At 41.4% G+C, this 13,411-nt stretch overlaps 1 protein-coding gene across 1 annotated transcript in view; it reads left to right on the forward strand.

Annotated features, from left to right (window-relative positions):
- SLC35F4 (solute carrier family 35 member F4) overlaps positions 1-13,411 on the forward strand; it is a 324,553-nt gene that overhangs the window by 180,530 nt on the left and 130,612 nt on the right. The gene's annotated exons all lie outside the window — the stretch shown is intronic.

Here is a 13,411-nt window from a genome sequence, read left to right on the forward strand (position 1 = left end):
TTCTTCTACATGGGCCTCTTCTCAAGGCTGCTCACATATGGCAGCTGGCTTCCCCCAGAGTGGATGATCTGGTAAGGAAAATGAGCCATCAGGACAGTGTCTTTGGTACCCTAATCTCAAAAGTGACATGCCATCAATTCTGCTGTATTCTATTGGTCATACAGGCCAACCCTAGTTCAAAGTGGGAAGGGACTACACAAGGGTGTGAACACCAGCAGACAGGGACCATTGGGATCCTGTCTTGGACCCCATTTTGGAGGCTGGTTACCACCGTGGACCCCATAGCTGCTGATGGATTGCTTCACATCAGAAGCTGTTAGAACAGCTGTGAACTGTGAATGTAGACCCAGCAGGAGGCGGTCGAGAGCCAAAATCTTTTTGCTGATTGTGATGCTTTTGAACCTATTCCAGTTACTGCTTTTGGATGTTTCGTTTACACACTACTGCAACAGCATGGGCCAGTTATATGTGCACATATGCACGCCTGAAGGTAGTGGCCTACAAGGGTTCACCAGCCAAAAAGACTTTGCAAATTGTGTTTCATCTACCCTTTTGGACCAGGCCCATTTCCTCCAGTTGAGCCCCATTTTTCTAGGATGCTCAAACATATTTGGTAACCTCTCACAAACCAACAAGCATCTTCTGAGCATTTGCCTGTTAGTGTAGCTGAGTGGAGATGCAGAGCTCCCCACATTTCCGGTGGGCCTGAATTTTGATGATTTGGGATCAAATCAGTAGGTACTAATTTGCCTACAACTCTGCTTACAACTAACTAGCTCACCACTTCATGCTTCTTCAGCAGGCTTCTTGGAGTCACTTTTTAATTTTTATAGTAGGTCTGCTCCATCATGAAAGTAATTGTTTTCATGATTATTTTCCTAAAACACTTTACTCTTATTTTGAGGGGAGAGTTTATTAAGTGAAGACATTGATTGTAATTTGTCACTGAGTTGTTTATTTTTCTCACAGTTAAGTGAACGATGTTAAAGCTGAGGTCCACACCCTCAGCTAAGTGCTCTTTAATTCACAGAGGAAGAACTCATGTGGTGGTTAAATGCATAGACTCCAGGACTACATCACTTAGGATCAAATCCTGATTCTGCCATTTACCAGAAGTGAGACCTTGAAGGAGATACTTAACAACTCCTCAGTGCCTCAGTCTCCTCACCTGTAAAATGGGAACACTAGTAGCACCTAGCCCATAAACAGTATCTGGCTCATAAGAAACACTATGTAAATATTAGCCACTGTTGTTATTTAATACTTGCTGCGCCCTTTGAGGTCTCTGTGTGGTACAGATGCAGCTCAATGTAGGAAGTTACATACTCCAACAGCTGAGAGCCCAAGGAGGCTTCCTGGCTTAGGCTATCTGCCAATGTTATTTTTTCCCTTGCTGCAGGCTCCAGGGACTTGGCCTGCTTCCCTTCCTTTTTTCTTTTTTTTTTTTTTTAACTTCTAGAATTTTTCAAAAGCCTTCATCATTGTATTTTAGTTATTTATTTTAAAATGTATTTTATTGAAGTATAGTTGATTTACAATGTTGTGTTAATTTCTGCTGTATAGCAAAGTGACTCAGTTATACACACACACACACACACACACACACACACACATATATATACATTTTTTTCATATTCTTTTCCATTATGGTTTATTACAGGATATTGAATACAGTTCCCTGTGCTATACAGTAGGACCTTATTGTTTATCCATTCACTATATAATGGTTTGCATCTACTAATCCCAAACTCCCAACCCATCTCTCTCCCACTGTCCCTCCCCCTTTCCCTTCCTTTAGTTACTGACCCAATCTCTTTGCCCCTTGGGATTCCTTTCTACTCATGACCAACTGGAAAGGGAGAGGCTTCCCACCCCTTTGCTCTCCTGGAAGCCAGGCACACGGTTCCTGTGCATTTTACGGATTTCCCTGCTAACTACTGCAGGGAAACAGCCCCACACCTGGGGAAGGTAGACAGCCAAAGAAATCTCCCTGAATTCTTATGACTCAAGATTCTCCTTTGTTGTCTCTTGGCTTCCTGCATGATGATGCCCAGGAGCCCAGCAGTCCCATCTCCTCTCTTTCTTAAGGAGGAACGTCAGACCCTCTCATCATCTCCTCTTCTTTCTCTCTGGGTCCTCCTGACTCCTTTCTGCTTGAAGGCTCTGCTTCTAGACCTAAAATATTCAAGTAGGGAACAGTGCATAGAAGTTAGATCATTTATTTTTTAGAAATACATATTGAGTGTTATATGCTAAGCACTTTTCTAGTGGTTGTTTGCCTGTCTTCTTTGCATCTGGGGTCGGGGTGGTAGGGACAGTGACATCCAGATCTACAGAACATTGCCCACTGAGTCAGGCTTCACGAACCTTAGCATTTTTCCAAAGAACCTTGGCAACCAGAATCATATCTGGCTTTATACTGATCTCAGTTTAGGAATTGGTGTTCAAACTAGGAATCAATGATGTGCCCTTAAATGTAAAAGAAAAAAAAGAAAGAAAAAATTCAGGAATCCCCTTGGAACCTGACAGATAAAGGCTCCTTTTTACCTGCTGCTTATTTTTACTAAAGGAGCTTCTTTCCTCTCTAATTAATTGTTGAGCATCTCAAATATATGCAAACATACAAAGAAATTTATTGTAGACCTGACAAATACCACGGTCGCTGTGACAAATACTGAATCAAAGTTGTTTCAACACAGATGTTCCCATTTGATAAAGAGACACTTAAAATAATGAATTGGAACATCTAGAAGCTTACATGTTTGACATCAGTTTTATTAATAAAGTATTAGGAGAACAAATATTTTGTATTAAATCATAGCCAACTGCTTCTCTGAAAAATAGTATAAATTTCTCCTTTCATAGAGAGGCTTTCATCTGGGATGCTTAGTACATTTAATGGATATTAAGAAATAAAACCCTCTTGTCAGATGATACTAAATGACAACTATGATCTCTACTTTGAAGAGGGAAGAATGGAGTCACCAGGGAGAAAAGCAACTTGCCTGAGTTTTCATAATCATAGCAGCTCTTTCTCGTTGAGCATCTACCATGCATCAGGCAAACTATTAACATGCTTTATGTGTATTCCCATTTGATTCTTCATAAACCTCCATGAATCGGTTCAATAATTGAGGCTCAGAGGGGTTAGGTAACGTCCTCAAAGTGACACAGTAACTTAGCCAAGCTCTAGCACTGTGTTATATGTACTGAATTAGTGGCAAATGCAGAACTGAAACTTTTCTCTTTTGGCACCTAAGGCTATGTTCCTTTATCTAATTATTTTAGCATGTTTTAAAACCTCAAATTTCCAAGAATAATGAATTATCCACCAGTATGATTATGCTAATTAAATCATAATCAGGGCCTGATTTCTGAGGGAGGGTTGCCACCTATGTGGAGAAGAACTATCCAACCCCAACTGGTAGCGTGAACTTTCTGTAGCTACACAGAATCTCTTGGGTAATGCTATCTGTGACACAGTGGAGAAAAGCAAGGACCAGCGCAAATCCTGTATTTGGGGGAAAATGATGCATGCATGATATTGTGATAGTCTTTCTAGCAATCCTTAGGCTGAGGTGGTAGGGTAAATTATATCACACCCCCAAACCCTACAAATACTAATGGTAATGTGCTGTTAATATAGAAAGTTCATGAACAGAAGAAATAGACCCATAGCATGAGATGGCCCTCAGTTCTGATTTACAGCTTAAATTGATGTATCAGAAGGATCAGTGCTGGACAGTTGTGCTCAACACATTCTAACAGACACAACATCCTAACAAGATCAAGCTGTGGTGGGAATCTCATGCCCCTTCCTCCCTCCCCCATGATCCTCGAAAAGTTGAAAGATAGAAAAAGACACACTTGGAAACTAACTTCTGTGGAAAAGACTTGGCAGAGAGGAAATCAAGGAAAGCAAACAAAAGCCACTTGAGTCAGAGACCCAGATGATGGTTACATTTGTGCTAATTCATTGATAGCTTTGGTGTCTAGTCAAAATTGGACCCTGATTCAGCCCCTACCCTGTGTAAGTCTATGTGCTTGGTGCATTGAGGAAACCAACATGTGGTTTCATGGATCCTTGTGGATCATGCTATCTAATAAGCAGAGACAAGATGCACAAATAAATGGAGTCATGATAGAATGTAATCATTGTGCAAAGTCATTTATTCTAAGAATGTCACAGAAGCACAGATGGGAAGAGGATAAATTCTTATCGGCGGAATTAGATAGGATTTGGCACATGTTATTGGGGGCAAGAAATAGCAAGCAGAACAATAAAAAATAAAGGCACAGAAATACAAAGTTTAAGCAAAGTTTAAATGAAGTCAGTAGTTCAATTTACTAGAATACAAGATGTGAATGGGGGATAAAGTAAGAAGATGAAGTTGGGAATGCACGTAGGGAAGAGATGGAACAGAGCCTGGAGTAATCTGTGCTAAGATGTGTAACATTTATTCTGGAGGCAAGGGAAGCTCTTGGAGATGCTTGAACAGAAGAGTGAGAGGATCAGCCCTGTGCCTTAGGAAAATGATCCCGGCAGCCATGTGAGCAATGCCCTCTTCCTTTATTCCTCAGGGATGCTCTTCATGGATTATGGGATCCGGCGATCTCATGCATCAGGATATAAATGAGTGGGAGGAATGACACTAAAAGAGTAGCCATTCTAATCTATGAAAATGATCATTTTTCAATGTTGGCATTTTGTTATGGGTGATAAATTAGGAGTGATATTTTTAGTAACTCGTTGTGATACTCAAGCATTAGGTTATAACTGTTGATGTAGAGGGTGAGTCTGTAGGTGTTAACACCAAGAACTAAGAAAAGATCATGGAAGCCTGTGGTGTGGGCATTGACAGGAATACAGCTGCCCTTATCCTTTCAGTCTGCTATAAAAGAATACCATAGACTTGGTGAATTATCAACACCAGAAATGTATTTCTCACAGCTCTGGAGGCTGGGAAGACCAATATCCAGGCACCAGCAAATTTGGTGTCTGGTGAGAGCTCACATCCAAGTAAATAGAGGGCTGTGTTCTTGTTGTGTCCTCACATGGTAGAAGGCGCAAGGGAGCTCTCTGGGATCTCTTCTATAAGGGCACTAATTTCATTCAGGAGGGCTCTACCCTCCTGACCTAGTCACCTCCCAAAGGCCCCTTTGCGGGGACACAAACATTCCATCTACAGTAACAGCTTTGGATGAGGTGGTATAAGGACTGAGAATTAAGCACAGTGTATGGTTGTATTTTGGAACAAGCTTTATAGGTAACCTTTGTGAATTGCAGCCCCTAGAATGATGTCACACACACTCTGCTGCAGCCCTAAATCCTCACACCTCCTCACCACTGCAGGTTTCACAACACTTCTGGATATTGAAGCCCTAAGTTAGGTCCTTAGATCACTTGGATATAAGAAATCCCAATGACTTGTTGCTCTGTTTTTCCAGTCTACCCTACCATATGCTTGATGAGGACACATACCTGTCAATCTTGTATTCCTCCACGGCTCTTGGTACAATGCCTCCCACCTCCCCAAAGAGAGCAGGTACTCAACTATTTGTTAAATCACATACAATTCTAGAGATTATTTATCATTTATTTATTTATCATTTTTTAAAGGAAGAATAGAGAGGCAGTTCAGTGTCAGCTTACTCTTTCTGATACACACTACTAATATACACTGAATCGATAGGGTGACTCCAGATAGTGGAGAGAGACATTTCCAGAATGACTCAAATTATGCTCTCAAGAATCTGCTAGCTCTAAATGCTATTAATTTAGTAGTCAGGGCCACCATGGAGTACAGAATCAAGGGCCATGACAGCATCTTAAAACATCCTCTGGTTTGGAGGCATTCTGGTATCATCATCAGACCTTTAGATAAGCTAGAATGCTGGGAGCTCAGAAACCTTCCCTGCTTTACAGCTTCCTCTTATGGGTTGAGTGACATCTGCCAAAAATTCAGTGTTGAAGTCTTAATCCCCAAGACCTCAGAGTGTGGCTGTATTTGGAAATAGGGTTGTTGCAGATGTAATTAGTTAAGATGAGGCCATATTGGGTAGGGTGGGCCCCTAATCCATTATGACTGTTGTCCTTATGAAAAGGGGAAATTTGGACACAGACACACACACAACACTCTGTGAAGATGAAAGCAGAGATCAGGGTGATACATGTACAAGCCGAAGAATATCAAAAATTGCTAGCAAACCACCAGAAGCTTGGGGAGAAGCTTGGAACATTTTCCTCCTCACAACCCTCAGAAGGAATGGTTCTTAATCTCAGGCTGCTAGCCTCCAGAACTGTAAGACAATAAATTACTGTTGTTTAAGCCACTCAGTTTGTAGTGCTTTGTTCCAGGAGCCCTAGCAAGTGAATACACTAACCAAGAGTGGCCCCAGCCCAGATAAGATGGCCACCCTGGCGGGACCTCTCTTGTATACAGTGGCAGTAGACATCATCTGCTCCCCAGCATGTATTCCTTTAAAGCAACATTTTCAGGATATAGCCAAGGTCTTGATTAGGAAGCCGACAAGGAAACTAAATAAATTTGTGTTTCCAGCCATTTTATTTGGTATCTAAATCTGAGGTGATGGGAAGTGAATCAAAGTCCCAGAGCTGAACTGATCTCACTACAAGGTTGGACACTGAGCTAACAGCTTGGGCGGTGGTCCTAGGGAGTCTCCCCTCCTGCCCACCAGTGATTCCCTCCACATTAACCTCAGGTGCAAAGTGAGCGATACCGAGGCCCTGTTCGTCCCCAGTCACTCAGTTCATCAGCATGGGAAATAGCCTTGGTTTTGCTGGGTCCTCTCTTTGAAATAGTCTCCCTTGTGAATTTTTTCCCTAATGAGATCTGACTGTTCCCAGTACACTGAAGTGCTCTTTCACGCTTCTTTTTTATTATTATTACTTAACCAGGTATATTTTATTTTATTTTATTTTTTAAACATCTTTCTTGGAGTATAATTGCTTTACAGTGGTGTGTTAGTTTCTGCTTTATAACAAATTGAATCAGCTATACATATATCCCCCTATCTCTTACCTCTTGCATCTCCCTCCCTTCCACCCTCCCTATCCCACCATTCTAGGTGGTCACAAAGCACCGAGCTATGCGGCTGCTTCCCACTAGCTATCAATTTTACATTTGGTAGTGCATATATGTACATGCCACTCTCTCACTTTGTCCCAGCTTAGCCTCCCCATCCTGTGTCCTCAAGTCTATCTGTACTAGGTCTGCATCTTTATTCCCATCCTGCCCCTAAGTTCTTCATGACCTTTTTTTTTTTTTTAGATTCCATATATATGTGTTAGCATACAGTATTTGCTTTTCTCTTTCTGACTTCCTTCACTCTGTATGACAGACCCTAGGTCCATCCACCTCACTACAAATAACTCAATTTCGTTTCTTTTTAAGGCTGAGTAATATTCCATTGTATATATGTGCCACGTCTTCTTTATCCATTCATGCGATGATGGACACTTAGGTTGCTTCCATGTCCTGGCTATTGTAAATAGAGCTGCAGTGAACACTGTAGTACATGGCTCTTTTTGAATTATAGTTTTCTCAGGGTATATGCCCAGTAGTTGGATTGCTGGGTTGTATGGTAGTTCTATTTTTAGATTTTTAAGGAACGTCCATACTGTTCTCCATAGTGGTGATAACAATTTACATTCCCATCAACAGTGCAAGAGGGTTCCCTTTTCTCCACACCCTCTCCAGCATTTATTGTTTGTAGATTTTTTGATGATGGCCATTCTGACTGGTGTGAGGTGATTTGCATTTCTCTAATGATTAGTGATGTTGAGCATTCTTTCATGTGTTTGTTGGCAATCTGTATATCTTCTTTGGAGAAATGTTTATTTAGGTATTCTGTCCATTTTTGGATTGGGTTGTTTGTTTTCTTGATATTGAGCTGCATGAGCTGCTTGGAAATGTAGGAGATTAATCCTTTGTCAGTTGCTTCATTTGCAAATATTTTCCCCCATTCTGAGGGTAGTCTTTTTGTCTTATTTATGGTTTCCTTGGCTGTGCAAAAGCTTTTAAGTTTCATTAGGTCCCATTTCTTTACTTTTGTTTTTATTTCCATTTCTCTAGGGGATGGGTCAAAAAGGATCTTTCCGTGATTTATGTCATAGAGTGTTCTGCCTATGTTTTCCTCTAGGAGTTTGATAGTGTCTGGCCTTACACTTAGGTCTTTAATCCATTTTGAGTTTATTTTTGTGTATGGTGTTAGGGAGTGTTCTAATTTCATTATTTTACATGTACCTGTCCAGTTTTCCCAGCACCACTTATTGAAGAGGCTGTCCTTTCTGCACTGTACATTTGTGCCTCCTTTATCAAATAAGGTGACCATAGGTGCGTGGGTTTATCTCTGGGCTTTCTATCCTGTTCCATTGATCTATCTTTCTGTTTTTGTGCCAGTACCATAGAGTCTTGATTACTGTAGCTTTGTAGTATAGTCTGAAGTCTGGGAGCCTGATTCCTCCAGCTCTGTTTTTCTTTCCCAAGATTGCTTTGGCTATTCTGGGTCTTTTGTGTTTCATACAAATTGTGAAATTTTTTGTTCTAGTTCTGTGAAAAATGCCAGTGGTAGTTTGATAGGGATTGCATTGAATCTGTAGATTGCTTTGGGTAGTAGATTCATTTTCACAATGTTGATTCTTCCAATCCAAGAACATGGTATACCTCTCCATCTGTTTGTATCATCTATAATTTCTTTCAACAGTGTCTTATAATTTTCTGACTACAAGTCTTTTGTCTCCTTCGGTAGGTTTATTCTTAGGTATTTTATTCTTTGTGTTGCAGTGGTAAATGGGAATGTTTCCTTAATTTCTCTTTCAGATTTTTCATCATTAGTGTATAGGAATGCAAGGGTTTCCTGTGCATTAATTTTATATCCTGCTACTTTACCAAATTCATAGACTAGCTCTAATAGTGTTCTGGTAGGATCTTTAGGATCCTCTATGTATAGTATCATGTCATCTGCAAACAGTGACATCTTTACTTCTTCTTTTCCAATTTGGATTGCATTTATTTCTTTTTCTTCTCTGATTGCTGTGGCTAAAACATCCAAAACTATGTTGAATAATAGTGGTGAGAGTTCACAACCTTGTCTTCTTCCTGATCTTAGAGGAAATGGTTTTAGTTGTTCACCACTGAGAACAATGTTGGCTTTGGGTTTGTCATATATGGCTTTGTTATGTTGAGGTAAGTTCCCTCTGTATTGGTATAAACTTCCCTCTTAAAACTGCTTTTGCTGCATCCCATAGGTTTTGGGTAGCCATATTTTCATTGTCATTTGTTTCTAGGTATATTTTGATTTCCTCTTTGATTTCTTCAGTGATCTCTTGGTTATTTAGTAATGTATTGTTTAGTCTCCATGTGTTTGTATTTTTTACAGATTTTTTTCCTGTAATTGATATCTAGTCTCATACCATTGTGGTTGGAAAAGATACTTGATACAATTTCAATTTTCTTCAATTTACCAAGGCTTGATTTATGACCCAAGATATGATCTATCCTAGAGAATGTTCCATGAACACTTGAGAAGAAAGTGTGTTCCCTTGTTTTTGGATGGAATGTCCTATAAATATCAATTAAGTCCATCTTGTTTAATGTATCATTTAAAGCTTGTGTTTCCTTATTTATTTTCATTTTGGATGATCTGTCCATTGGTGAAAGTGGGGTGTTAAAGTCCCCTACTATGATTGTGTTACTGTCGCTTTCTCCTTTTATGTCTGTTAGCATTTGCCTTATATATTGAGGTGCTCCTATGTTGGGTGCAGTATAAATATTTACAATTGCTGTATCTTCTTTTTGGATTGATCCATTGATCATTATGTAGTGTCCTTTGTCTCTTGTAATAGTCTTTATTTATTTTTTTTTTTTTTGCGGTATGCGGGCCTCTCACTGTTGTGGCCTCCCCCGTTGCGGAGCACAGGCTCCGGACGCGCAGGCTCCGGACGCGCAGGCTCAGCGGCCATGGCTCACGGGCCCAGCCGCTCCGCGGCATATGGGATCCTCCCAGACCGGGGCACGAACCTGTATCCCCTGCATCGGCAGGCGGACTCTCAACCACTTGCGCCACCAGGGAGGCCCTGTAATAGTCTTTATTTTAAAGTCTATTTTGTCTGATATGAGAATTGCTATTCCAGCTTTCTTTTGATTTTCATTTGCATGGAATATCTTTTTCCCCTCACTTTCAGTCTGTATGTGTCCGTAGGTCTGAAGTGGGTCTCTTGTAGACAGCATATATATGGGACTTGTTTTTGTATCCATTCAGCCAGTCTATGGAGCATTGGTTGGAGCATTTAATCCATTTACATTCAAGGTAGTTATTGATATGTATGTTCTTATTACCATTTGCTTAATTGTTTTGGGTTTTTTATTGTAAGTCTTTTCCTTCTCTTGTTTTTCCTGCCTAGAGAAGTTCCTTTAGCATTTGTTGTAAAGCTGGTTTTGTGGTGCTGAACTCTCTTAGCTTTTGCTTGTCTGTAAAGACTTTAATTTCTCCTTCAAATCTGAATGAGATCCTTGGTGGATAGGGTAATCTTGGTTGTAGGTTTTTCCCTTTCATCACCTAAGTGTGTCCTGCCACTCCCTTCTGGCTTGCAGAGTTTCTGCTGAAAGGTCAGGTGTTAACCTTATGGGGATTTCCTAGTATATTATTTGTTGTTTCTATCTTGCTGCTTTTAATATTTTTTCTTTGTATTTAATGTTTGATAGTTTGATTAATATGTGTCTTGGCATGTTTCTCCTTGGATTTATCCTGTATGGGACTCTCTGTGCTTCCTGGACTTGATTGATGATTTCCTATCCTATCTTAGGGAAGTTTTCAACTACAGTCTTTTTAAATATCTTCTTGGTCCTTTTCTTTTTCTCTTCCTCTAGGATGCTTATAATTCGAATGTTGGTGTGTTTAATGATGTCCCAGAAGTCTCTGAGACTGTCCTCAATTCTTTTCATTCTTTTTTCTTTATTCTGCTCTGTGGTAGTTATCTCCACTGTTTTATCTTCTAGGTCACTTATCCGTTCTTCTGCCTCAGTTATTCTGCTATTGATTCCTTCTAGAGAATTTTTAATTTCATTTATTGTGCTGTTCATCATTGTTTGTTTGCTCTTTAGTTCTTCTATGTCCTTGTTAAATGCTTCTTGTATTTTCTCCATTCTATTTCCAAGATTTTTGATCTTTACTATCATTATTCTGAATTCCTTTTCAGGTAGACTGCCTATTTCCTCTTCATTTGTTTGGTCTGGTGGATTTTTACTTTGCTCCTTCATCTGCTGGGTGTTTCTCTGTCTTCTCATTTTGCTTAACTTACTGTGTTTGGGGTCTCCTTTTTGCAGGCTGCAGGTTCATAGTTCCTATTGTTTTTGGTGTCTAACCCAGTGGTTAAGCTTGGTTCAGTGGATTGTGTAGGCTTCCTGGTGGACAGGACTGGTGCCTGTGTTCTAGTGGATGAGGCTGTATCTTGTCTCTCTGGTGGGCAGGACTGTGCCCGGTGGTATATTTGGGGGTGTCTGTGACCTTATTATGATTTTAGGCAGCCTCTGTGTTAATGGGTAGAATTGTGTTCCTATCTTGCTAGTTGTTTGGCATAGGGTGTTCAGCACTGTAGCTTTCTGGTCATTGAGTGGAGCTGGGTCTTAGCATTGAGATGGAGATCTCTGGGAGAGCTTTTGCCATTCGATATTATGTGGAGCTGGGAGGTTTCTGGTGGACCAGTGTACTGAACTTGGCTTTCCCATCTCAGAGGCACAGGTCTGACAGACACCTGGGTGGAGCACCAAGACCCTTTCAGCCACATGGCTCTGACGAAAAGGGAGAAAGGAAAGGAAAGGAAGGAAGAAAGAAAGAAAGAAAGAAAAGGAAAGGAAAGAAGGGAGGAAGGAAGGAAGGAAAAGAAAGTTATTAAAATAAAAAATAAAAATTATTAAAAATAAAAAAGAATTAAAAATAATAAAAAAAGAAAAAGAAAGAAGAGAGAAACGAAACCAAAAGACAAACCCACTAATGATAACCAGCACTAAAAAAAATACAAAAAAAAAAAAAGAAAGTAACAGACAGACAGACCCCTAGGACAAATGGTAAAAGCAAAGCTATACAGACAAAATCACACAAAGAAGCATACACATACACACAAAAAGAGAAAAAGGAAAAAAAATATATATATATTAAAAAAAGAGGAAGAGAACAACCAAATCAATAAACAAATCTACCAATGATAATAAACTCTAAATACTAAACTAAGGTAAACATAAAACCAAAAAAAAATTAGATGCCGAAAGCAAACCCCAAGTCTACAGTTGCTCCCAAAGTCCACTTCCTCAATTTGGGATGATTCGTTGTCTATTCAGGTATTCCACAGATGCAGGGTACATCAAGTTGATTGTGGAGATTTAATCCGCTGCTCCTGAGGCTGCTGGGAGAGATTTCCCTTTCTCTTCTTTGTTCACACAGCTCCCGGGGTTCAGCTTTGGATTTGGCCCTGCCTCTCTGTGTAGGTTGCCTGAAGGTGTCTGTTCTTTGCTCAGACAGGACAGGGTTTAAAGGAGCAGCTGATTCGGGGGCTCTGGCTCACTCAGGCCGGGGGGAGGGAGGGGTACGGATGCGGGGTGAGCCTGCGGCGGTAATGGCCGGCATGACGTTGCACCAGCCCGAGGTGCGCCATGCATTCTCCCGGGGAAGCCGTCCCTAGATAACAGGACCCTGGCAGTGGCGGGCTGCACAGGCTCCTGGGAGGGGAGGTGTGGATAGTGACCTGTGCTCGCACACAGGCTTCTTGGTGGTGGCAGCAGCAGCCTTAGCATCTCATGCCTGTCCACGCTGATAGCTGCGGCTCGCGCCTGTCTCTGGAGCTCATTTAGGTGGTGCTCTGAATCCCCTCTCCTCACACACCCAGAAACAATTGTCTCTTGCCTCTTCAGCAGCTCCGGACTTTTTCCTGGACTCCCTCCCATCTAGCCATGGTACACTAGCCCTCTTCAGGCTCTGTTCACACCGCCAATCCCAGCCCTCTCCCTGGGATCCGACCGAAGCCTGAGCCTCAGTTCCCAGCCCCCGCCCACCCCGGCAGGTGAGCAGACAAGCCTCTCGGGCTGGTGAGTGCCGGTCGACACCGATCCTCTGTGCGGGAATCTCTCCGCTTTGCCCTCTGCACTCCTGTTGCTGTGCTCTCCTCCATGGCTCCGATGCTTCCCCCTACCCTGCCTCCACCAGTGAAGGGTCTTCCTAGTGTGTGGAAACTTTTCCTCCTTCACTTCTCTCTCCCAGAGGTGCAGGTCCTATCCATATTCTTTTGTCTCAGTTTTTTCTTTTTTCTTTGGCCCTACCCAGGTACGTGGGGAGTTTCTTGCCCTTTGGGAGGTCTGAGGTCTTCTGCTGGCATTGAGTAGGTGTTCTGTAGGAG

Source organism: Mesoplodon densirostris, chromosome 4 (assembly GCF_025265405.1).
Source record: "Mesoplodon densirostris isolate mMesDen1 chromosome 4, mMesDen1 primary haplotype, whole genome shotgun sequence".
In the NCBI taxonomy this organism is placed as follows: Eukaryota; Metazoa; Chordata; class Mammalia; order Artiodactyla; family Ziphiidae; genus Mesoplodon; species Mesoplodon densirostris.